This window comes from Diabrotica virgifera, chromosome 3 (assembly GCF_917563875.1).
Source record: "Diabrotica virgifera virgifera chromosome 3, PGI_DIABVI_V3a".
Taxonomy (NCBI): Eukaryota; Metazoa; Arthropoda; class Insecta; order Coleoptera; family Chrysomelidae; genus Diabrotica; species Diabrotica virgifera.
Window position 1 is genome coordinate 64,542,452 of NC_065445.1, and position 24,628 is coordinate 64,567,079.

The 24,628-nt window shown below is 31.1% G+C and overlaps 1 protein-coding gene across 2 annotated transcripts in view; it reads left to right on the forward strand.

Annotated features, from left to right (window-relative positions):
- The first annotated feature begins 2,087 nt into the window (after positions 1-2,087).
- LOC114337888 (cytidine deaminase) overlaps positions 2,088-24,628 on the forward strand; it is a 41,744-nt gene continuing 19,203 nt past the window's right edge. Inside the window, exon 1 of one of the 2 annotated variants that reach the window (XM_050645136.1) lies at positions 2,088-2,110. The gene's annotated coding sequence lies outside the window, so the exon portion shown is untranslated. Of the gene's footprint in view, positions 2,111-19,269; positions 19,352-24,628 lie in introns of those variants that run through there. The other variant, XM_028288452.1, reaches the window with a different exon arrangement.

Genomic DNA, 24,628 nt, shown 5'->3' on the forward strand with positions numbered 1-24,628 from the left:
TGATTAATTGACTAATTCCGTCAGAGTCGACGGGCAAAAATACCTTCATGGAATTATGGATTCATCATATTTTGGAAAGTTTTCCTTCGTTCTTTTGTTAAATTTTTTTCCCTTCTATCCTTGTTATATGTTTACAATTTTTTTTGCTATACTTATAGCTAGTCATAACATCCTAATATTTCCTAGAAAATGGTAATTCCCCGCCCAGCCTGTCTTAGAGTAGAGTACAGAGCGACCCCTACTCGCGTTCAGAACCCCTCCTCCACTTAAGCTGAGACTGGATACTGGGGTAACCAGATGGATAAGGATGTAATTAACATTGTTATTATTTTTTTAAATCACCTTGTTTGTATTTTTAACAAATTTTAGTATAGATTCGAACATATCTTTCCTATTTATAATCATTTAGAAGGCAAAGTATGGGTATATTATATTTGTTGGGAATTTTCTGCCAATTTTTGCGAGGTTTTTCATTAGCTTATTAAAGTGGTTGATATTTTTTCCACATTTTAAGAGTATGTGGTAAAGGTCAGCTTTTTGGTTGCATTCCTTACACATGTCCATTGCTAGTATGGTCCTTTTCATAGGCATTTTTCAGTGCGTTACAAATGATAGAAAAAAAGGTAAGTCCGTGATACACATTTATAATATTTATTCTAACATGACATTTTAGTTAAATCTGACAGTTGCCACATTTTATTTGCAATTTGGCACGAAAACAAATCAATTGTGTTTATTGCATTTATAAAATAAAATGGTATTTTCTTTGATTTGTATAGTCTTATAAATTGATTAGATTCGTAGATATATTATATAATTCGTAAATAATTTTTTTTTTCGATTATAGCGCCATCTATCGACAACTAGAATAAATGTTATATTATATATAATAAATGTTATATGGTTATATATTATCTGTAATCACAGACGTGCCTTTTTTCTGTCACATACAATTTAATACGTTAGAAAGAAATCGAAAAACTGTGACGCACTGAAAGATGCCTATGAGAAAAAGATTACCTACCTATTCTTATTTTGTTCAAATGTACAATATTTAATTTCATGTGTTTTATACATAGATATAATAACCTGTAGATTAGGCGCCGCTCTGTGCATCGAGGTGTAACGCCGATCTTAAGGACGCCATTGGTCAATATTCAGTTTGAGTGGTCTAGCCATCTTTGTCCGTCATGTGAGCGGTATCGCTTAGTAAAAAGAGATAGATAGACCACCGATCGACTGCCGCGCGTTACGCTTTTCTGCTCAGTATGCCTTGTCTACGGTTAACATGTCTCTGGCTTTATATTTGTATTACAATAATTTGCCCGATAAGCTATCCATATCTTCTTCTAGTTCCATGACCATTATCTATCGATCGCCATTACCGATCATGTTGGCAACCACATTCGCTATCGTGACTTTATTGACAGCAGTTCTGAATAATAATTATGTAGTCGATTTTCCGTACCATTGTTTTACATTTTGTCATAGCTGTTCTTAGAGATATTTTAATTAACTTTATGTAGGTACTTCTGACAATTAAGAGAAGAAAAATGAGGCATATGGGACATGTGATGAGACGAGACAACTAAGTATATAATACTCCAGGTCATTATGCAAGGAAAAATCCAGAGAAAAAGGTCCATAGAAAAGAGACGTAACTTATGGCTGAAGAACCTTAGAGAATAGTTTGGATGTAGTAACAACTAATTATTTATAGTCGCGGTCTCAACAGTAAAAATCGATCTGATGATTGCCAACCTTAGAAGCGGAGACGGCACCTAGAGAAGAAGAAATTGTTAACTTTAATTTTGAAAATAAGCGTTTGCCACTAGCTACGCTTACTGGAGCCGTTAATAAAATTATTAATGCTCTTGCAAAATTTGAAAGAGATAAATTATTTGAGATTATAAATTTTAACGGATTTTCTGGTATTGTAAATTTGTACTAAAAATATCTTCATATATATCAAAATGCCATCGAAAAGTTTCATGGAGTTAACGTTTTCCTTGTCACCGTGAGTCAAAATTATTTGTAAATTGTCAGTGTTTTCTTCAATATTCATTATTTATCTCAAACAGATTTTATAAAAGAAACTAAAGATATTAAGGTGAGTTTCTTGCAGTCACTCCAGTTCACTCTAACTAGTTTCAACCCTTTTTTAAATAGAACTTTAAATGAACGTTTCCCATTTTTTAAAACTATTGATAATATTTTTATAATAAAAAATCGTCCTAAAACTTTATATACTCGCATTAGAATTCTAAATATTTTTACGTAAATATACTTACCTATAAGTAAAACTCACAATTAACAATAATATATTTTTTCAAATAGTCAAACAACTTACATATTACTATTTACACAAAATATAATAAATTAATTATAAAATAAACATTACTTTCCTATGGATCAACATTAACGAATTCTTAAAATAATAGATACTGCACTGAGCAATGACTGAACGGACTGAACAGATATCGATACAGTCAGTTACACTGTTACACTTAGAAATCTGACGCAGCCTTGTCAAAATGACAGTGACAATTTCTCTATATGTTGACTAATGAGTTATTTAGTTATAATATGTCCGATTTCTTGTTAGAGATAAAAAATTTTAGTAGTTCCAATATGACACAAAATCTAGGCATGGGATAAAAATGTGTATTAGAAGAAAGAGTATTTTTTTGTTCTTTTAATGGCGGTACAGGCTCGTTTTTTAATATTGTATTTAATTACAGAGTAATTTCCACATATTAATATATTTCTCAAATTGGGCTCTGTACCGCCATTCTTTACTATATTACGGATATGTGTACCAAATATCTCGACAAAATATTCAAAATTAAAGGCGCAATCTTAAAACGCGTTTTCCGTTTTGATGACGCGCTACTGTAGCAGCCTCTTAACTTTAATCTATCTTAGGGCGTTTTTAATTCGGACCAATAAAATGGACGTGTATTTTTTAGCTACTACTACTAATAGTTGGAGAGATAGAAGCGGATTTTGTGCGTGATAAGTAATATGGAAAAACGTGGAATTCATCGTACTTTTATACATAGTTCTAGGTATATATATATATATATATATATATATATATATATATATATATATATATATATATACATAGTTCTAGGTATATATATATATATATATATATATATATATATATATATATATATGTCATCTAAACCTCTGGTATTATAAGAATGAATATTTTTGTTAAAAGAAATGAGTTCTTGAAAATATTCAGGCGATAAGCCATTTACTATTTTGAAGACCAAAATCATGGTGAAATAAAACAATCTATTTCAACAGAGAACCAGTTTAGAGTATTTAACATCGTCTTAATTGGGGTACGATGATTTGTTTTAAGAATTATTCTCATTCCACGGTTTTGTAATTTTTGTAGCATGTTAAGTTTATTTTAAATAAATATAAGATTGATGAGCAATAGTCAAAATGAGGTTGAATAATTGTGTTATATACTGTAATTTTTGAATCCATTGACAAATTTTGAGATATTCTGCTCAGAAAGTATAGTTTTTTTGATATTTTTTTATGAACATACTCGAAATGACTGTCAAAATTCAGAATATTGTCAAGTTGGAATACCAAATATTTAGCTGTTGTAACCACTTCAATTTTTTCATTATTAATATTTAAATTTATGTTCAGAATCGAGCAAGCTATATTTATGTTTAGTAGTGAAAACCATTGCATTTGTTTTTTTAACATTCAACTTAAGTTTATTAATTATCAAGTATTTGTTAACCATATCTAAAATAGTATTAATTTTTTGGATGGCTATATCAAAATTTTCATCACTACAACAGATTAGAGTATCATCGGCAAAAAGGTTACTAAACTCACAATTTACAAAAATATCGATATCGTTAATGTACAGAATAAATAAAAGAGGGCCTAATACACTGCCTTGAGGAATACCTGTATTATTATCCATTTCAGGTGATAATTGGTCTTTAAAACGTACTTTCTGTTTGCGATGTTCTAAATAATTTTCTAACCACTTAATTACTGCACCTCTTATACCATACTGTTTAAGTTTTGATATCAATATTGTCCTGTCGATGGTCTCAAAACCAAACAGGATATTCTTTACAAAAACTGATGTAAACCCTATATTATTAAATTTTTGCCCACTGCCGGCCATATTATATCACGTGATTTGGAATGGTCAATTGGAACGTAAACAAATATGGGGGGTTGAAGGAAAAAAAATCCCCATAAAATATTTATGGGGTGCACAAAATCCAGTTATTTTTGTTTAAGATGTTCCTTACATAAGAAAACCAAATGTCCATTTTCAATACAAAATACACTTTTCGATATATTGGAAAAAATCGATTTTCATAACTTCACAGGGCTATAACTTTTTATGTGCGCATTTGCACTAAGGTAAATTAGGTTCAGTCGAACTATTTTTGATCCCAGAATATGTGATTTAATTTATGACCTACCTTTTTGTTACACCCTATATAACCTAAGAAATAATACTATGTATAGAAACATATTTAAATACATTTTTTAAGTTTAATCAAATAACATGATGTCATGACTACCAAAAGATTTTTTTTATTATTTGTTTGGGTTTTCCTTAGATGAAATAAAATTTTCTACGTTTTAGTAATTCCCCTCATCTGATAAGATGTATTATACATTATACCACTCTACTAATGACTCATTTTTAATTTGCTCTACTTTAAAATGCGTTATCAAATTCTTTGTTAATGATAAATACGTATAATAGTGCAGTCGTGAAGGATTTGGCTACGAATTCCATCCTACTGCATCAATTTACTTGATATTTTCACTGTAAGTAGGGAATAGCTCAAGAAACAAAGTCTACCCTATATCCTATGGCGCTTTTATCTTGGGGATGGTTCCCACCCAGAGGCGTAGCTACCGCCGTATCAGCCGTATCAATTATACGGGGCCCCCGACATTCAGGGGCCCCAACGCGGCATGTCGAAACAAAATTCCATTCAAAAGATTGAACAAAATATTCTGCAATTGTTTCACTATTAAAACGCTTTGAAACAGTGTACATATATTGTTGGAATATCGACATTTTCGTGTAATGGATTCTTTATTATAAACTATATTTATGTACTGTACAGGTACCTATCTATTTTCTGCCTCTCGCCGTTCTATAATAACACGTTTTTTATTTTCAAACTACTTCTTATTGTCTAATCACCGTTGGCTGTGTGAGACATTGTATAATGTATAATGCGAAATTGCAATATTTGTAATCGCTTTACCTTTGATAATTTGAAACATTGAAACAGTGTATTGTTTGCGTATATTTTCGTGTAATCTGTTCTTTATCTATAAATTGTATTTAGGTATATCTATTTGCCGGTCGCTCGCCGTTAAAGAACATAACTTCTTTGTTTACGCTCCTTTTCAATGTCTATTCGCCCTAGGCTTGAAAAAACTGAATGTGTTTTAAAACAATGAGTCTCAATTCAAATCTGTTTTTTGACTTTGGATTATTAGAGTTTATTAGATTTATTATTATTATCTATATTTGAGTGTTATACGCTGAATTAATTCCTAAAGTCGTATTATGCAATTTGCAATTTATTTAAATTTTGCAATATACAGGGTATTTCATTAATAATTGGAAATAATTTAATTGTAGATTCCTGAGCTCAAAATATGTATTAAGATTTAACCCAAATCACCTAGTCTGAAAATGCTTCTTACAGAAGCTAGAGCTCTTTGAAAAAGGTATCTTTTAATTAGTTTTTTTTTAATACCTCCAGAACGCTTCTTTTCAGAGAAACCAAAATTGGTACGCCTATTTATCTTCCTTTTTTATCATTAACTTAAGCCTTTTTGACACTAGATTATTAAATTGTGAGGCATTCTAGTAATAAAAGGTACTCTTGCTTTAAGTCGGTAGGATACACCGTTTTCTAGAAATGTCGATTTGAAAATTTTGTGTTTTTTTTAATTTGAAAAAAATTTTCAAAAAAACTATGAAAACAATAAACGAAAACTGGTACGTTTATTCCAGAGATCAATCGATCTCATCAATTGCGAATTTCTAGTACCGGTCATATGCGTGCGTTTTGAGTAGGTCAACGGTTATTTTATCGCATTATTTTTTGTGTCTTTAATTTTGATACATTTTTGACACTAGATTCTTAAATTAGGAGGTATTCTAGTACTAAAAGTTACTCTTGCTTTAGGTCGGTAAAATACACAGTTATTTGAAAAAATTTTTAAATTTTGATCAAATTCAAAAAACGAAAAAATTTCAAATCGATTTTTTTAGAAAACGGTGTATCCTACCGACTTAAAGTAAGAGTAAGTTTTAGTACTAGAATACCATACAATTTAATAATCCACTGTCAAAAATGCTTAAAGTTAAAGACAAAAAAGTTATGCGATAAAATAACCGTTGCCCTACCCAAAGAGGATGAATATGACCGGTACTAGAAACTCGCAATTTATGAAATAGATTTATCTCTGGAAGATAAATAGCCGTACCAGTTTTAGTTTTTCTAAATAGATGTGTTCTAGAGGTATTTCAAAAAAACTAATTAAAAGGCACCATCTTCAAAGAGCTCCATCTCGTTAGGAAGCCTTTTCGGAGTAGGTGATTTAGGTTAAACCTTAATATTTTGAGCCCAAAAATCTACAGTTAAAATATTTCCAATTATTAATGAAACACTCTGTATTGTTTTGTTTTATTTCGTTATCTTTTATTTTGTAATAATATTCACGATTTGTATAATTTCAATAAACTTTAAATAATTGTTGTTGTTTTTTTCCTACTCTTTGTAGGTACCTACGCTTTGTCCATAAAATTGTAAAATTTTCAATGACAATAAAGTATATTTCTATTCTATTCTATACACGCGTTTTTGATAGGGGGCACAAAACTTTGATAGGGGGCCCTGTGGGGCTAGCTACGCCACTGTTCCCACCCCATCTCGGAAGAGGAAAGTTTTTCTTCGCCCGTTAGATGCATAATTATTAAGGTATTCGCAAAAAAACCGCCCGAAAAGGTGACATTATTTTTCAATGAAAATGGCAAATTTTCAACCACGAATAATCAAAAAGTATTGAATTTTCAAAAAAAATTATAGAATAGTTTTTGCTTAGAATTAGTTTCTCTAATAGTCACTTCCGTGGTTATTTTGACCAAAAAATTTTCCACCCCCGAGAAGGGGTGGGAACTACCCCCAAGATAAAATCACATATCGGCATAGGGTAGACTTTGAATTAGGAGATAAGTAGAGGCTAGTCCCAAAATTTCATTAAAATCCATGCAGTAGGATAGAAATCGGAGGTAATATCCGTTTTTGCTCTAATTGACTGGCGTATAATGCCATGACTATTATAAAATTTTAGTAGGTCAAGAATTTATAGTACTATCATAGGCGTATCAAAATATTTTTTGTAAACTATATAGGTTATTAAACTTGTATTATATTCTCCAGTTTATATTCTCCAGTTTTATAATAAAATTGAAGTAAATAAATTATTAACAAGCAAATAGACTTCGTAAGTCCTAGGTTTTCACTCAACGTGACTCGAAGTTGAACCGGAACTCGACATTTGAACTATCCCAGGCAACCAAATAACGTTTACAAAACGTTGAAAAGACGTCATAATTATCACCAAACCACGTCAGTTTATCACGTTTTTTCGACGTCTAAAGTCACGTGAATATGTCCCACCATACCTGACGTCATTTTTATCACGTTTTAGATACGTGATATCAAAAGCATAGTTTTTGTCGTTTTTTTTAGATTATTTTTCATTTTATGGTTTTAAAAATACACAATAATAATAATTATCCGGATTGGCATTGTTGGTATTGCAATTTTTCATTTAATTGTTTTAAAATTAGCTTATAGGCTAAAAGTAAAACCAAATGGAAGACTTTATAAAAAAATGCATAGAATTACAATCAAATTACAATACCCCCAATGCAAAATTATAGAATTTTCACTTTTTATATAGGTATACCAGTGGCGACGCGTGACTTTTTCTGAAGTGTTATCAAAACCAGATGCAAATAATCTTATTTAAAAAAATGAAGATATGGCTAAATGTATATATATACACTCACCGGCACAAAATTCCGTCACCCAAAATTTTTGATTAAGTTTGACAATCTATAACTTTATTATTTGTACTTCGATTTTAAAGATTCTTGCGCGAGTTTGTAGGTACATGTATTGATGTCAATTGCTATTATTCCGGTAACAAAAAATTTTTTGCTTAGATGTCATTATACGGGGGTGAATGTAAGCGTTGTTTTTTCTCCTAACTTTAAAAAATTCTGTGGAAAAATTGAAGGGCTGATTTTGTTTCATACTCCTTTTGTATTATCCTGGAGGTATCACTAAGGTCTTGTTTTTTGAATTATCTGAATATCTCTTTTCTTGTAAGAGCTGTAATTAAAAACACTGCTTTGAAGGTTTATTTAATTAAAAATATCAAACGCACTAAAATTAACAAAACAAAACAAATTTAACAACAAAACAAAACAATTCAATAGCGGTTATGTCCACCTCTTGCAGCAACGACTGCTTGCAATCTGTTTAGCGTCTAATAAAGATGTGTTTTCCTTGCCTGGGGAATAGCCCGATATTCCTCTACCAGGGCCATAACTGTACCAAATTTTCTGGAGGCCTAGGATGACGGCAAATAGCTTTTTTTTATTCATCCCATAAATGCTCAATATGATTGAGATCTGGGCTACATGCGGGACATTCTAATCTTATCAATCCAACCTCAATTGTATGAGTCAATCAGTGTTTTTATTTACAAAAAATGGTACATCTCTTACAAGAAAAAAGATATTCGGATAATTCAAAAAACAAAATGTTGATGGTGCCTCTGGGAAAATATGACAGGACTACGAAACAAAATCAGCTATTCCATTTTTCCACAGAATTTTTTAAAATTATGAGAAAATACAACGCTTCTTTTCACCCCTGTACAATGACATGCAAGCAAAATTTTTTGTTACCGGAATAATACCAAACAATATGAATACATGTACCTACAAACTGGTGTAGGAATTTTGAAAATCGGAGCACAAATAATAAAGTTATAAATTATTGTCAAACTTAATCAAAAATTTTGGGTGGCGGAATTTTGTGCCGGTGAGTGTAGCCTCAATAATATCATTTTGTATATCACTTGAAACTCTCGAAAAAACAGATGTTTCTAGATGTTGACAAAATTTTTGATTTTTTTTTGGCAATTAATGTTAACAATTCGCTGTAATTGCCTGGATTGTCAGAGTCGTCGCACTCAAAATGACCACGAAACGCTAGTTCTTGTTTAGCCCAAAAACATACAGTATGTACAGCTGAGTTCGCGAGTCTTTACCCGTACGTCATTATTACCTGGCGAGATACAACACATACTTTTTATCTAGCATCATTCTCTTCCACGCATGAATCTAATGACAAACCAGCTGCCGCATGCTATTAAGTGAAAACACATGTTATTTTTATGAACGATTTAGACTCAGTGCATTGAAAAGAGACATATACAAAGAAAGACGATTGTGAATGTTTTCACATATTATTTTAAGTACAATTTCTGACGTTTTGGTTTGTTTACTTTTGTGGCCGTCAGTTTGTTGAACTTTTTGCTGCTATTTTGTCGAATTTTTGCATTTTGAAGTTTTTTATAATATATCATCAGTTGTTTTCACAACTAATTTTATATTGGAATTAGAAATTTTATGATAAATAAGTTTATGTTATTCTACGATAAATTTTGACAACGTACAAGATATGCTTGTGTTAAATGTTCCGTCAAAGTGAATAAAATAACAAAAAGAAAATATATGATGTCATTGAATTTTTTTACAAATTGTTTATTCATTTATTAATCAATGATAATAAAATAATTTATTAAGCTACTTCGAATGTAGCTGAAATTATGCACCAAAATTTTAAAGCAAAGCCTAAATTTGACATTATATTCATTTGATAACGTCAAATTCTATACTATAACCCGTGATCGATATAATACCCACTTTCTATCACTTGCTATTGCGTTTAGTAAATTTCTGACTTATTTCGTATGCTTTAAATGATGACACACGTGTAAAGACTCGCGGACTCAACTGTATTATACCTCGTCCAATTTACTTACCGTTGCACGTCATCCGCGCCATAGCCTGTGACACGATACCAACACGAAATATTTAGGCGGTGGGTGTGTTCTTTTTTAGAATCAAAATGATTCTAAAGGGGAACACACCCACGGTTATTAGACTTCATTACGGTTGTCTTGTCCGACGGTGGTGGGGAGACTTATATTTTTGACTTTACGTCACAAGAGTTTACATTCCCATATTTTTAAATTATTTTCGATCATTGAATGTGTGTTATTGTGTATATATGTGTATTATTTGTGTTATTATGAAATAATAAGACAAATAGTACACATTTTATCTTATACCGGGTGGCGAATCGTAAAAAGGGCCATAGGAAACTCAATGTAAAGTTCTGAATTGTTGAATTCCTGCTTCCCTAATTATTCTACATCAAAAGTCATGAGAGAATACTTGTAGAGAATTAAAATCTGTATTCAAATCAAAAGTTAAAATTGTTCAACGATTTAAATGCATTCCAAAATTTTGAAAAATGTAATACATTTGCCACAATAGGTATGCGTGTAAAAGTAAGGCCACACGTTACTATTTAACTGACAGTGCTCACACCATTGACTGAATAAAAAAATCTTTATTATTAATCCTTTCTCTGCAACTGAGGGTATCTTATCAACTGTATTGTTTTTAAACAATAGATGATAAAATAAAAATATTGACAGTTCAAAAATATGAACATTATTGCATTGTGTGTTGCCTAAGTTTGGGCTGAAAACTAAAATGTATTCATTTTTACAAAATTTTGGAATATGTTTAATTACGTAGACCAATTTTAACAGTTATTTCCAATATAGATTTCAATCCTCTTCAAATAGTTTCTAATGTCTTTTGATGTAAAATAATTATTAGGGAAGCTGGAATTCAACAGTTCAGAATTTTACATTGAGTTAATGCAAAACTTTGACGCATGTCAAAATTCTCAATGTGTTTTAATTGTATTCATTTTTTTCGAATCCTGAGAAAACTAATAAATATTTTTGAAAAATTTAAACTCAGAATGAAAGACTACATTATTACCGAGGGCTGAAAGTCCCTGAAAACTTCTATAATGTTTATTTTAATAAGTTACAGGGCTGAAGATAAAAGAGAAGTGTGATATTTAATTTCAAATATTTCATTCAATAGAATCTGCTTGTTTATTCTAAGGGGCTTTCCGCCCTCGGTAATAATCTAATCTTGCATCCTGCGTTTAAATTTTTCTAAAATACTTGGTTTTCTCAGGATTCGAAAAAAATCATATTACGATTCTAATGACAGTAAACTCTCGTGACGTAATCTCACCCTTAATGTTCATTGGTTAGTCGATTTAGGCAACCGTAGTAATGTCTAAGAACCGTGGAACACACCTACCGCCTAGATATTTCGTGTTGGTATCGTGTCACAGGCTATAGCGCGGATGACGTGCAACGGTAAGTAAATTGGACGAGGTATATAAGTGTGCTAAGGATATACCTATCTATTTTTTTTAACAAACTCATTATGTTTAGCAATATTTGCTTTAAAAGCTTGGTTAAGAGAACTTTTGATTTTTGTTTTGCCAAACTGAATCAAATTGGGTATACATCTTACATATAGGTAACGGAGAAATTTCATGTCTTCTTTTTAAAAATCTAACACTATTTAAATCGTGAACCTGGTCCACCCATTTTTCTGTAGAAACCAGAAGACATAGCCGACAATACAGTATATTTTTCTTGCAATCATAATATAACCAAGGATTTTCACTGTACCAACTAAATTTAAAATATCGAACTACTTTTGTTGATTCATTTTTTAAATAGTTTAAAATAGGTCTTTCATTTTTAATCTCATTTTTTTCTTCAAAATTATACAAGGAGAATTACTTTTCAAGTAGTTGATCGATTAAGAAGCGACACTCATCTATGGTTAACTGCACGAACACTTTTTATAGGTACTTTCACCAATTTTAAATCTGGTAACAGCGCTACTGATACACAGCACAAACCATACATACTTATAGACGTTTCACGACCATGTTAATCTTTCGGATCGAATTAACGCCATCTCTTGATTGGAATGGGAACTATATTGACAAATTTTAGTTACGTGAGAATTTCAAATTATAAATTTTGCGGAATTTTTGATGAAATTTCGCAGGAAATTAAAACAACAGAAATACAATTCAATGTTTTATTCCATATTTTACTAAAAACTTCAAATATTCCAATTTGTTTTCAAAATGCTAAACACTACTGCTATGTGTCACGTGAAAGAACTAATGTGTATCGAGTTGAATGAAAATTTTTGAAAAAATCTTGTAGATAGGATGATTGTTTAGATACATATTACCTTATAATCTTTTACAAACTTCCAAAAATATATAGGTCCGAAATGTTGATGACACACTTGTCTATTGGAATAAACTGTTTCGGGATCTATTATATTGTTTTTTTTAATGTGGAGAAACACAACACGGGATGATCAATGTAAACTAAAAATTCTGCTCATAAAAATGGAGAGAAGGTTAATGCACTTATTAAAATTGTGATTAAATCTAATTAAAAACGTAACACCACTATAATAAAATAATTAAGCCACAAACTGTAAAATAAAAAGTAAATAAGAAATTAATTTAATTGTCAACTGTCAGTTGTTAATTATGACAAGAGAATTGACTGACAGCGGCATCTCTTGATTGGAATGGTAACTAATTTGCTGTCTTGACCTTGACAATTTACGTGAAACGTCTATGAGTATGTATGGTTTGTGATACACAGTGCGCTTATGCCGTCGCTTCTTCAAAATTTTAAGTCACTAGCCGGTCCCGAGCGCCAGCGTGGGTATATAACCATTGTAACCAGAAATGAGTCTAGTAACAGAGTATAAGTGCAACTGAGTCACATAAACTCGCCAATATTTTCGTGTTTACGAGTAGTTGGCTATTTACTGAGTCAGGTACTATTACCACATAATATAATATATTTCTATTGGTAAAAATATTGGTAAATAGAATTATTCATCGTCATAAAATATTTATTTGCAAGATTTTTAACTGTTACCAATGGTAACAGTGGTTACATGGACGCTTCGCCAGTGAGGTATACTACTTACTGTGTCAAAACTGAAACAACATATTCTAATAAATAATTTATTAACAAATTATCCAGCATAATATCTTAATTTAACATAACGCTGTCCATTAAATCAAAAAGAATCGTGAACAACACATAATAATTAGTTAATTAACAGAAAATAAACACCAAAACACCAAAAGTCTTATTTTTTTACCACACAAAGCACGTAAACAATAAATAAAAAATGAAGTTTGGAGTCTGTCATGTCAATAGCATTATAAGTATTAACTGTTTAAGCTCCTCCCGTTTTTGTGACGTCAGACTTGGGCTGTCTGAAATGAAAACGTGTTTTTAAACGTATTTTAACGTCATTAATCTTAGGTATTTAAATGTCGACGTTATTGACGTTACTTGGTTGCCTGGGATTCGTGTAACTGCGTCGATTGATATACTATTTGACTAATTTTGAATAATTTTTGCAAAACTTCCAGTCATAACTTTTTAAGCCGAATTTATGTTACAACGGGAGCGAGGGCACGTTGAAGAATCGTCTGATATGAAAAGCATTGGCTGGTTTAAGTTACGATGGAACAGGGCGACACCGGGAAGTGCCAATAACGTGCGATTTCTATTGTTCTGCGCGCCGTGCCGTCCACGTCCTGGTGTAACATAAATCAGCCTTTAATCAGAAATGACTAACAGCACTGTTCGTTACAACTCTGGAACCAGAAGTATATTGTCGGTTTTTATCGTCCTGCGACGTTGTCCGATGCCTTATAAGCGCCAGTTCCCTCAGTTGTTCCAGTCCTCATCAGATAATCCTCTTTCGCTCATAGACATCCGTATACAGGGTGTAACGAAAATAGAGGTCATAAGTTTAATCACATATTCTGGGACTAAAAATAGTTTGATTGAACCTAACTTACCTTAGTACAAATGTGTATATAAAAAAAGTTACAACCCTTTGAAGTTACAAAATGAAAATCGATTTTTTCCAATATACCAAAAACTATTAAAGATTTTTTATTGACAATGGACATATGGCATTCTCATGACAGTAGCATCTTAAGAAAAAATTATAGTGAAATTTGGACACCCTATAAAAATTTTATGGGGGTTTAGTTCCTTTAAACCCCCCCAAACTTTTGTGTACGTTCCAATTAAATTATTATTGTAGTACCATTACTTAAACAAAATATTTTTAAAACTTTTTTGGCTCTTAGTACTTTTTCGAAAAGTCAGTTTTTATCGAGATATTTTGAATATTTGTCAAATCCACCACATATTTGTATATGGTTAAGTACGATTATGGAGACTTGCTAATAATATGAAAATTTATGTATGATTTACATTTTTAGGTATATTTTGAACCGTATTAAAAAAGAAGTCATATCTCGATAAAAGTTGCCTTCTCGAAAAAATACAAAGAGGCAAAAAAGTTTTAAGAACATTTTGTTTAACTAATGGTATCGCAGTAATAGTTTAATTGGAGCGTACACAAACATTTGGGGGGTTTAAAGGAACAAAACCCCCATAAAATTTTTATGTAAACATATTAAAAAAGAAGCCGCAACTCGATAAAAACTGCCTTATCGAAAAAATACTAAAAGCCAAAAAAGTTTTAAAAATATTGAATTTAACTAATGGTACCACAATAATAATTTAATTGGAACGTACAGAAAAGTTTGGGGGGGTTTAAGGGAACAAAACCCCCATAAAATTTTTATGGGGAGCACAAATTTCACTATAATTTTTCTTAAAGATGCTCCTGCCATAAGAATGCCACACATCCATTTTCAATAAAAAATCTTTAATATTTTTCGATATATTCGAAAAATTCGATTTTCATTTTGTAACTTCAAAGGGCTATAACTTTTTTTATGTGCATATTTATACTAAGGTAAGTTAGGTTCATTCGAACTATTTTTGGTCCCAAAATATGTGATTTAATTTATGACCTGTATTTTTGTTACACCCTGTATATACCACCAATCCAAGATTTTTTCGGTCTTCCTCTTTGTCGTTTTTCTTTTGGTATCCATCCCATTACCTTTTTAGGGAGTCTTTCCTCGCTCATCCTTTGAAGTGCCCGTGAGTACCAGATTAATTGTTTCTTCTCTATGCAGTCAGTAATTGTTTTTGATACACCCATTCTCTCTCTTATGATTTCATTTCGAATCCTCTCCAACTTTGATGTTCTGTTTAATCGTCTTCATGAGTCCATCTCCGTAGCCTCTAGTTTTCTCATTTGATGTTATTTAATCCTCCACTTTTCAGAACCGTATATGAATGTGCTTTTTATTAAGATACATATTATAAATTGTTACTTTTCGTTGTTTTCCTATGTCTTTATTCCACAATATTCTATTTAACGATTTAATTATTGTAAGTCCTATGTCAAATTTCTCATATTTATTACCATCTTTGAGTGATTATTTGGCAGCAGAGTGAACTATCATTTGTCGGCTCGTTTGTCATTCTATCTGTTCTAATAACGGAGGAGCTCACGGAAGGTGTCGACGGACAGACAGACGGACGGACAGATAGGCATAAAACCGGATGTATATGTTTGTTCTCGTCTTTCTAAGGCGCATCGAATAATGTATCGTTTATATTAATTCGGCGTCTTTAAAACGGTACTTCCAGTTGCAACTCTGGAACCAGAAGACTGAGGTCAAATTTCCCACCTTTAGTACCATCTTTGTTTTGTATATTCTTTCATTTGACATCAAATTTGTCATTATATTTGACTCATGCCGGAGGACTTGTACTTATAAACGGACAGATGGACGGACATACAGGCATGAAACAGGAAGTATATATTTGTTCTCGTCTTGCTAAGGCGCATCGAATAATATATCGCTTGTACTATTTCGGAGAAATTATTTGTATTTTCGGTTGCAACTCTGGAAACAGAGGTAAAATTTCTCGCCTTTAATATATCATCCCTGGGTTATAAGCTTTCATTTGACACCTCATTTTCATTCTATATGTCCCAATATCGGAGGAGTTGTGTATACGGACAGACAGATAGACACGGATAATTCAAAGTTTTCACATTTTAGTGGTAAGAATAACATTTTAATAGTGAAAAAAATATATTGTTTTCAAGTTAAAACTATAACATAAACCTTAATAATGTTATGATAACAGTAAATTATACTATTAGTCTGGGCTGATTATCGGAGGGAATTATCTGGGCATTTTTGGGAAAAGTTATTTACCAGCAATTTTATTGCTGGAATCGAATTATAAGATCCTATATAGTAATAATATAGGTATGCAAAGTCCTCAGATAGTGTGCTAATTTTCTTATAAACAAAATGGCGCCCGAAAATCGTGTTTTTTCTTCAATTATTGCTCTAGAACTCCGAAGATTTTAACTTTACAACAAAAACACTCAAATAAAAATTCACCGTGATTAAATTCTGCATAGAGACGTGTTTGTCCCGATCTGCTCCGACGAAAATTTTCCTCCAAAAATGCGGGTTTTCCTAACAAAATCTTCAATTTTCAAATAAAGTTTTAGATAAGTAATTATTTACCAATAATTAAATAATTTGGTGACTTAAAAGCCTTCTTGGTTTAGATTATAGTTCCAGAAGCTGGTGAAAATTAAACGAATATTTTAGCAACAATTCAATTGTTAATTAATAATTTACGGTCGCAATAATAACCAAAATAATTATGATACACTGATCAAACTTTGAAATCTTATAAAGATGAGATGCCTATTTAACATTTTGTCGACAAAATATAAATTTTTTATTTTTTTGCATAATCTTTAAATGTTTAAAAAAAATAGTTATAAACAAATTACCGTTTCTCAGAAAGTTTTTATTATATTATAATTTTAAAAAATAGCTAAAATGCGCATTTCAAATATCTTGAAAATGAATGCTTTAAAACTTTTTTGCAACGATTTGCAAAAAAGTTATGAAACAGCAATGTAAACATACGATTACTACGGTGTTAATAATTTTTCTTAATTCTTTCAAAGCGTAGAAGTGAGTTTAAAGTATAAGCTAATTATTTATAAAACAATATCGATTATCAGCTTAATGGTTATATTTTAATTAAAGATTATAAATATATTTTTTTGTAATTTACACGCGCGAAAGTAGAATAATACAGTACCGTAGCTACCCGCCCACATACACAACTCGCGCGGGTTTAAGCGTGTCAGTCGCTTCGAGTGAGCATTTTATCTCCGGCTCTGTATCAAGCCTACTTTCGCGCTAAAAATTCCAAAAAAAAGTATTTTTAATCTTTGATTAAAATATAACCATTGCACTAATTTTTGACATTCTTTGTGAGTAATTAGATTGTACCATAGACTCACTTTTAAGCTTTGAAACAATTAAAACAAATTATAAACAATGGAGATATCGTATATTTATTTTGCTGTTTCCTAACTTTTTTGCAAATGGTTGGAAAATTTTTTTAAAACATTCATTTTCAAGACCTATGAAATACGCATTTTAAGTATTTTTTAAAATTAGAATATAATAAACAATTTCTAAGAAATGTTAATTTGTTTATAACAATTTTTTTAAACATTTAAAGATTATGGAAAAAAATGAAAAATTTATATTTTGTCGACAAAATATTAAATAGGCATCACACTTTTATAATCTTTTTAAGTTTGATCAATGTCTCATGATTATTTTGGTTGTTATTGCGACTGTAAATTGTTAATTAACAATTGAATTGTTGCTAAAATATTCGTTTCATTTTAACCGGCTTCTGAATTTATAATCTATACCAAGAAAGCTTTTATTTCACCAAGCTATATAATTATTGATAAATAATTACTGGCCCAAAAAATTTATTTGAAAATTCGAGATTTTGTTGGGAAAACCCACATTTTCCGAGGAAAATTTTCATCGGAGCAAATCAGAAAAAACATGCCTCTATGTAGAATTAAATTGGGGTGAATTTTTATTTGAGTATTTTTGGTGTAAAATTAAAATCTTCGGAGTTATAGAGCAATAATTGAAAAAAATACGATTTGTCGGCGCCATTTTGTTTATAAAAAAAGTAGCACACTATCTGTGGACTTTGCATACCTATATTAATAATATATAGGATCTTATAGTTCGATTAAAGCAATAAAATTGCTGGTAAATAAACTTCCTTTGTACTTTACTACTTAGACTATGTATTATAATTTTTTTTTTCAAAATTTAAAGATTATGCCAAAAAAAAAAAATTATATTTTGTCGATAAAATATTAAACAAGCATCTCATCTTTATAATCTTTATAAGTTTGATCAATGTATCATGATTATTTTGGTTATTATTGCGATCGTAAATTGTTAATTAACAATTGAATTGTTGCTAAAATATTCGTTTAATTTTCACCGGCTTCTGGAATTACAGTCTATACCAAGAAATCTTTGATGTCACTAAGTTATTTAATTATTGATTAATAATTACTTACCTAAAACTTTATTTGAAAAGTATAGTTTTTGTTAGGAAAACCCGCATTTTCCGAGGAAAATTTTCGTCGGAGCAAATCGTGAAAAACATATTTCTATGCAGAATTTAATTGCGGTGAATTTTTATTTGAGTGTTTTTGTTTTAAAGTTAAAATCTTCGGAGTTATAGAGCAATAATTGAAAAAAATACGATTTGTCGGCGCCATTTTGTTTATAACTATCTGCGGACTTTGCATACCTATATTATTAATATATAGGATCTTATAATTCGATTCCAGCAATAAAATTGCTGGTAAATAACTTTTCCATGAATTTTGCTAATTAGCCCAGAGTATATTATAACATTTAGACAGACAAGGGCTAACAAATGAACAATATCAACAGTAGCTACTACAGTTACATTTAAGTACAATTACTACTAACATTTAAGTACAAATTTTGAGTGGAAACCATTGTTATTCTAATTACTGATAATCATAAAACCGCTACTTACCAAGCGTCCTTGCCCTTACCTAATATTGTAATTCAGTTGTCTATAAAACATAAACACTTGTTGTTATCTTACCTCTTAAAAAATATATTAATCATCTATTAATCTATCCTCTTAAAATATATTAATCATCTATTGCTTATTTGTCTTCAATAATTCATCAATATTGTTGTGCTTCGTCGTGCTGCTAGTGTCAGCGTCGCAAGTATGATATCTATTTTCTCTTTCTCTTTTATTTAGTGCTTTGGTAATACACTTCGTACTCTTTTACTTCACTATCCTCAGTATAGGATGATAGGCGGATGGCTTTTGTCAAAAAAGGTCGATTTCATATCCACCAGCTGAAACTTATTTTAATCGATATATTATTATGCCAATATACACATAGTTTCAAAAGTTATGCATCACCCCTCGTATTCACGATGTTTACGCTTTTCTAAATCCGTATCTTTATCACATGTTTAATGTGCCTTTTTTTATAAAAAATATACCTTTTTTGGTTTTTTATTTTATTTGAATACCCATTTAATTGACCTGGTTTTGCCAAGGTGTAAACATTTGAAAAAATAATTCTGGTGAAATTTTTGAAAACGTGATTAAAAATGAATCGTACTTTAATTTCTGAGTTGGACCGTATAAGAGTTATCGATTTAGTTGAAGAAGGCCATTCACAGAGCGGTTCGTGGCGGAAAGAGTGGGTGTTTCTGAGAGTGATGTCTCACGGATATGGAATAGGTTCCTGGAGACAAACTCGATACGGAATAGAGCTCGGTCTGGTAGACCCCGAGTTACCAATGATCGACAGAATAGATATATCAGAATTTCCATCTGTAGAAATTCTTCTATGTCTGTACCAGACCTCCAAAGAGAATTCAGGCATGCTACAGGAGTCAGAGTACCATTGGATACAATAAGAAGAAGAATTTTAGACTAAGGTTTGAGGAGTCGTCAACCAATGAGAGTTCCTCAGCTACAACCTAGACATGTTTTGGACCGTCTCCAGTGGGCTCAAGAACACATACAGCTTTCCCAACAGTTTTGGAATTTGGTGCTTTTTTCAGAGGAGACCAGAATCTGTTTAAATAGTGATAACCGGCGAATTCGTGTGTGGCGAGAGTCAACAATGCACAACGAGCCACACACGAATTCGTCGGTTATCACTATTTAAACAAATTCTGGTCTCGTTTGAAAAAAGCACAAAATTCCAAAACTGTTGGGGAGCTATATGTGTTCTTAAGTCGACTGGAGGCGGTCCAAAACATGTCTAGATTGTAGCTGAGGAACTCTTATTGGTTGACGACTCCTCAAACCTGAGTTTAAAATTCTTCTTCTTATTGTAGCCAACGATACTCGTGACTCCTGTAGCATGCCTGAATTCTCTTTGGAGGTCTGGTATAGACATAGAGGAATTTCTACAGGTGGAAATTCTGATATATCTATTCTGTCGATCATTGGTTACTCGGGGTCTACCAGACCGAGCTCTATTCCGTATCGAGTTTGTCTCCAGGAACCTATTCCACATCCGTGAGACATCACTCTGAGGAACACCCACTCTTTCCGCCACGAACCGCTGTGAATGGCCTTCTTCAACTAAATCGATAACTCTTATACGGTCCAACTCAGAAATTAAAGTACGATTCATTTTTAATCACGTTTTCAAAAATTTCATCCGAATAAATTTTTCAAATGTTTACACCTTGGCAAAACCAGGTCAATTAAATGGGTAATCAAATAAAATAAAAACCAAAATTGGTATATTTTTTATAAAAAAATGCCCATTAAATAGCTGATAAAGATACGGATTTATAAAAGCGTAATCATCATGAATACGAGAGGTGATGCATAACTTTTGAAACTATGTGTATCATGTTTAAATGTTTACCGACAATTTTCTATGACAACATATTTTTTATTTGTAACAATTTTTAAACAAATTATAAAAACGATAAGAGCGTAGTTGCAAATATTTTACGGCTATCCCTACTTTTTCTTTCTTTACACGGCAAATTACGTGTAGTAAAATTCTCACTGGTATGAAAATGTGGGTGAAGTCGAGTTCGCTCCGCTTCGTTCAGGTATATTTTAGAAGGGTACGAATTGGCTCCCGCATGAATGCGGGTAGGCTCTCATATAATCGCGGAAACATTAGACATTGTTGCCAAATCATGTAATATTTATACTGCTTAGGAAATTTACATAGTGATATAGACTTTTTATAGGAAAATTATACTTTTAGACAAATACTTTTAGAGTTTGTTTTAGTTCAACATTGGCATATGTGGCAATTTTAACACAAATTATCGGTGTCGGCCGGTATGCGCTCGACCGTTTTGCGCTCTTACCTGAAATCGGCCGGTTTGCGCTCTACACTCTAATACCCGAAAGTTAAGTTAGGACCGAAGGGTTAGGTCTTCCTCCTTTCCCATAGATATTTCTAGGAAGGTACCTGTTTCTAACAAAAAGAGAAAATTTGAAAGAAGTGACAACGCTGGGTGATATTTTCGACATGTTTAGGTAAAATAAATTTTGTCTATGGGAGCCAATTCGGACTCTACCTCTTTTAGTTCAGGTAAAATTCTTACCATTGGAAGCGAACTCGACCCCGTCCGAAAATGTAAACATTAGTTGGCATGTCATTATCATCATTAACTTAGAGATGGCTTTTGAATATTATTGGATAACTTTTACTTGTATAATCGCTTAAATTATTAATTCAGTTAATTAATATGATTATTTTTTCACTAACTATGAACTCAGTGATTACAATAATTTTTATAATATACAATAAAAACTAATATTCGAGAAAAGAGAGAAGATGATAAAGTGATTTTTTTAATAATATATTGTTACTATGGAACACTTAGATACATTTTGAACATCTTTAACGAAAAATACTTGGATCACAGAACATACCCTGGTATACTTATTCTCTGCACGGATCTTCCATAAATAGTAAACAATAAATAGCTTCTTATTAATTTCACGTTATTAAATCAATTATTTATCAAATACACTATCAATATTATTATAGTTTTATTTTATTATATAAATATTAGCCTTATTTGTCATCTGTCTTGTCACTACATTCTGTTCGACTGACAGCTTTGTATAACAAAGATAGACAAATGTTCGATTTGGAAAATATCACCACGGACAATGTCTTTATTGTTTTTTTCAAATCCTGAAAAAAACTAATAAACATTTTTGAAAAATTTAAACGCAGAATGAGGGCCTAAAGTTTCGAAGAATAAATAAAAAGTTTCTTTTGAATGAGATATTTGAAATTAAAAATCACACTAAATTTTCTCTTTTTTTTTTCACTCATGTAACTTATTAAAATAAACAATATAGAAGTTTTCAGGGACTTTCGCCCCTCGATAATAACGTAATCTTTCATTCTGCTTTTAAATTTTTCAAAAATATTTAAAAGTTTTCTCAGAACTAACAAAATTTGGGTTATTTTGAGACGAAAATTAAGTCTTATATTTTTTTTGTAAAACTACTCAAAAAGCCAATTCTAGCGTTTTGATACCATTTTTCAATAGGGTGGATATAGAATTTAAAAAAATAGTTTGCTTTTTTAAATTCGATATCTAACTTACTGAAAAATAATGGCCTCGAAAACGCCAAAAATTGCTGTTTTTCGGTATATTTAATTTTTTTGTATTTTACGTTTTAATTAAGTTTACGAAAAATTCCAAGAATAACTTTTGTCTTAAAATAAACCAAGTTATTAAAAAAAGTGATTTGGAAGCAAAAAATATTTTTTTTATAATTTTTTTAAAAACTGTTGTTTTTTTTAGTGTACCAACTTTAACAATTTTTTACAATGTTAATTATGCATATATTAAACTTCATTAAATTGTCAGTAAAAAACTGAAACTGCATTGATAAGCTGCTCAAATTTTAGCTCTTAACTATTATATGCAATTGGGCTTTAATTAATATATCAAAAAAAAATCTCCGGTTCTATAGGTCGTGCAAACTTCTTTTTTTTACATAAGATGGGATTTTCATAATCTTTCAGATGGTGTATTTTACATGTTTAATAAATCATCCCAAATTTTGGCACATGCAGATGATGTGGACCTAATTGCCCTCACAACACGCAAGCTAGAAGAAATGTATATCACCTCAAATGCCTCATAAAACATGGCCTGCAAGTAAACGATGAGAAAACTAAGATGATGGCATCAACACTCAACAATAGAGCAAGAAACATTGGTCACCAATTCACGGTAGATAACTCTACCTTTGAAGACGTGGACAAATTCACATACTTATACTAAAATCACAATCAAGATGCAGTAGAAGTAAACAAACCGAGACATGTTAACTGTTACAAGGAGCACTTCTGAATCATGATTTACAATGTATCAAATTTTCAAATCATCATTTGCGATTTAAAATGTATATGTTACAGTTCAAGTTGATTCTCAGTTAGAGTTGACTCCAACTAGTTGGAGTCAATTCCAACTGAAATGAGCAGTAAAAGTTGATTTTAAAAATTTAAATCAACTTTTACTAGTTGGAGTTGACTCTTCCTGGATCGATTCAGTAAATGTTGATTATACGAGAATCTCAAGTGCATTTTTGATGAGTGTGCCTTTCTTTGTTTTGACCGTTTCAACTACTTACTAGTATAGTCTGTAACGTCGCCCCCGTTAGGTAAATTATTCTGATTCGATTTTTTGCACAAACTTACTCAAAGAAATACATCCGTATAACAATCCTTATAACAAATTCACAGGGTGTCACGCGGTACCGCGGTCGAAAAATTGTTTAACCAATTTCAGTAAAGTCAGTCAGTAAAGTGACTCTTTATCGAACGAGTCTGATATTACGAGCAGAGGAACAGACGCGTTCGATAAAGAGTATTGAGGTGGTGAGTACAAAATTGTATCGTTAATCATAAAAAACATTAACACTTACTTACAACTTTGAGGAAATTTTTTTAATTTTAGACGAAATAAAAAATTCGTATGACAGTAATGACAGATGACTTTTGCATGATGGCCGGTTTTGATGTTTAATCGATAGTTATCAATATTGTATACCTACCTAATTACTAAATCTGTAAAGTTTTGATTTATTTTGTATGAATATAATTGCGAAACACTACAGAATTTTACTTTTTGACATAAATTTTATTAATAATAAGATAAATTTTGTACAATATTTTTAATAATTAAAGTAAATAAATTTTAATTTCACTAAAATAAATAATCGATTGCTGCCATTGACCACTTACATTCAATCTCGGTTAATTTGATTAATTATCGCGGCAGGTAAAGTAACATTCTTCTTTCAATACAACAAAGTGTTACTTTACTGCCGAAAATGAGGGCAAATGAGTACAATAATGAATGATTTTAGTGAAGTTTGGCGATAAACAATGATTTTAAACAAATTCGCAAAAATACATAGTTTTTTCACTTCGTACAAATTTTTTTTAGATCCGTTGGGCCTTTTTTTCTCTAAA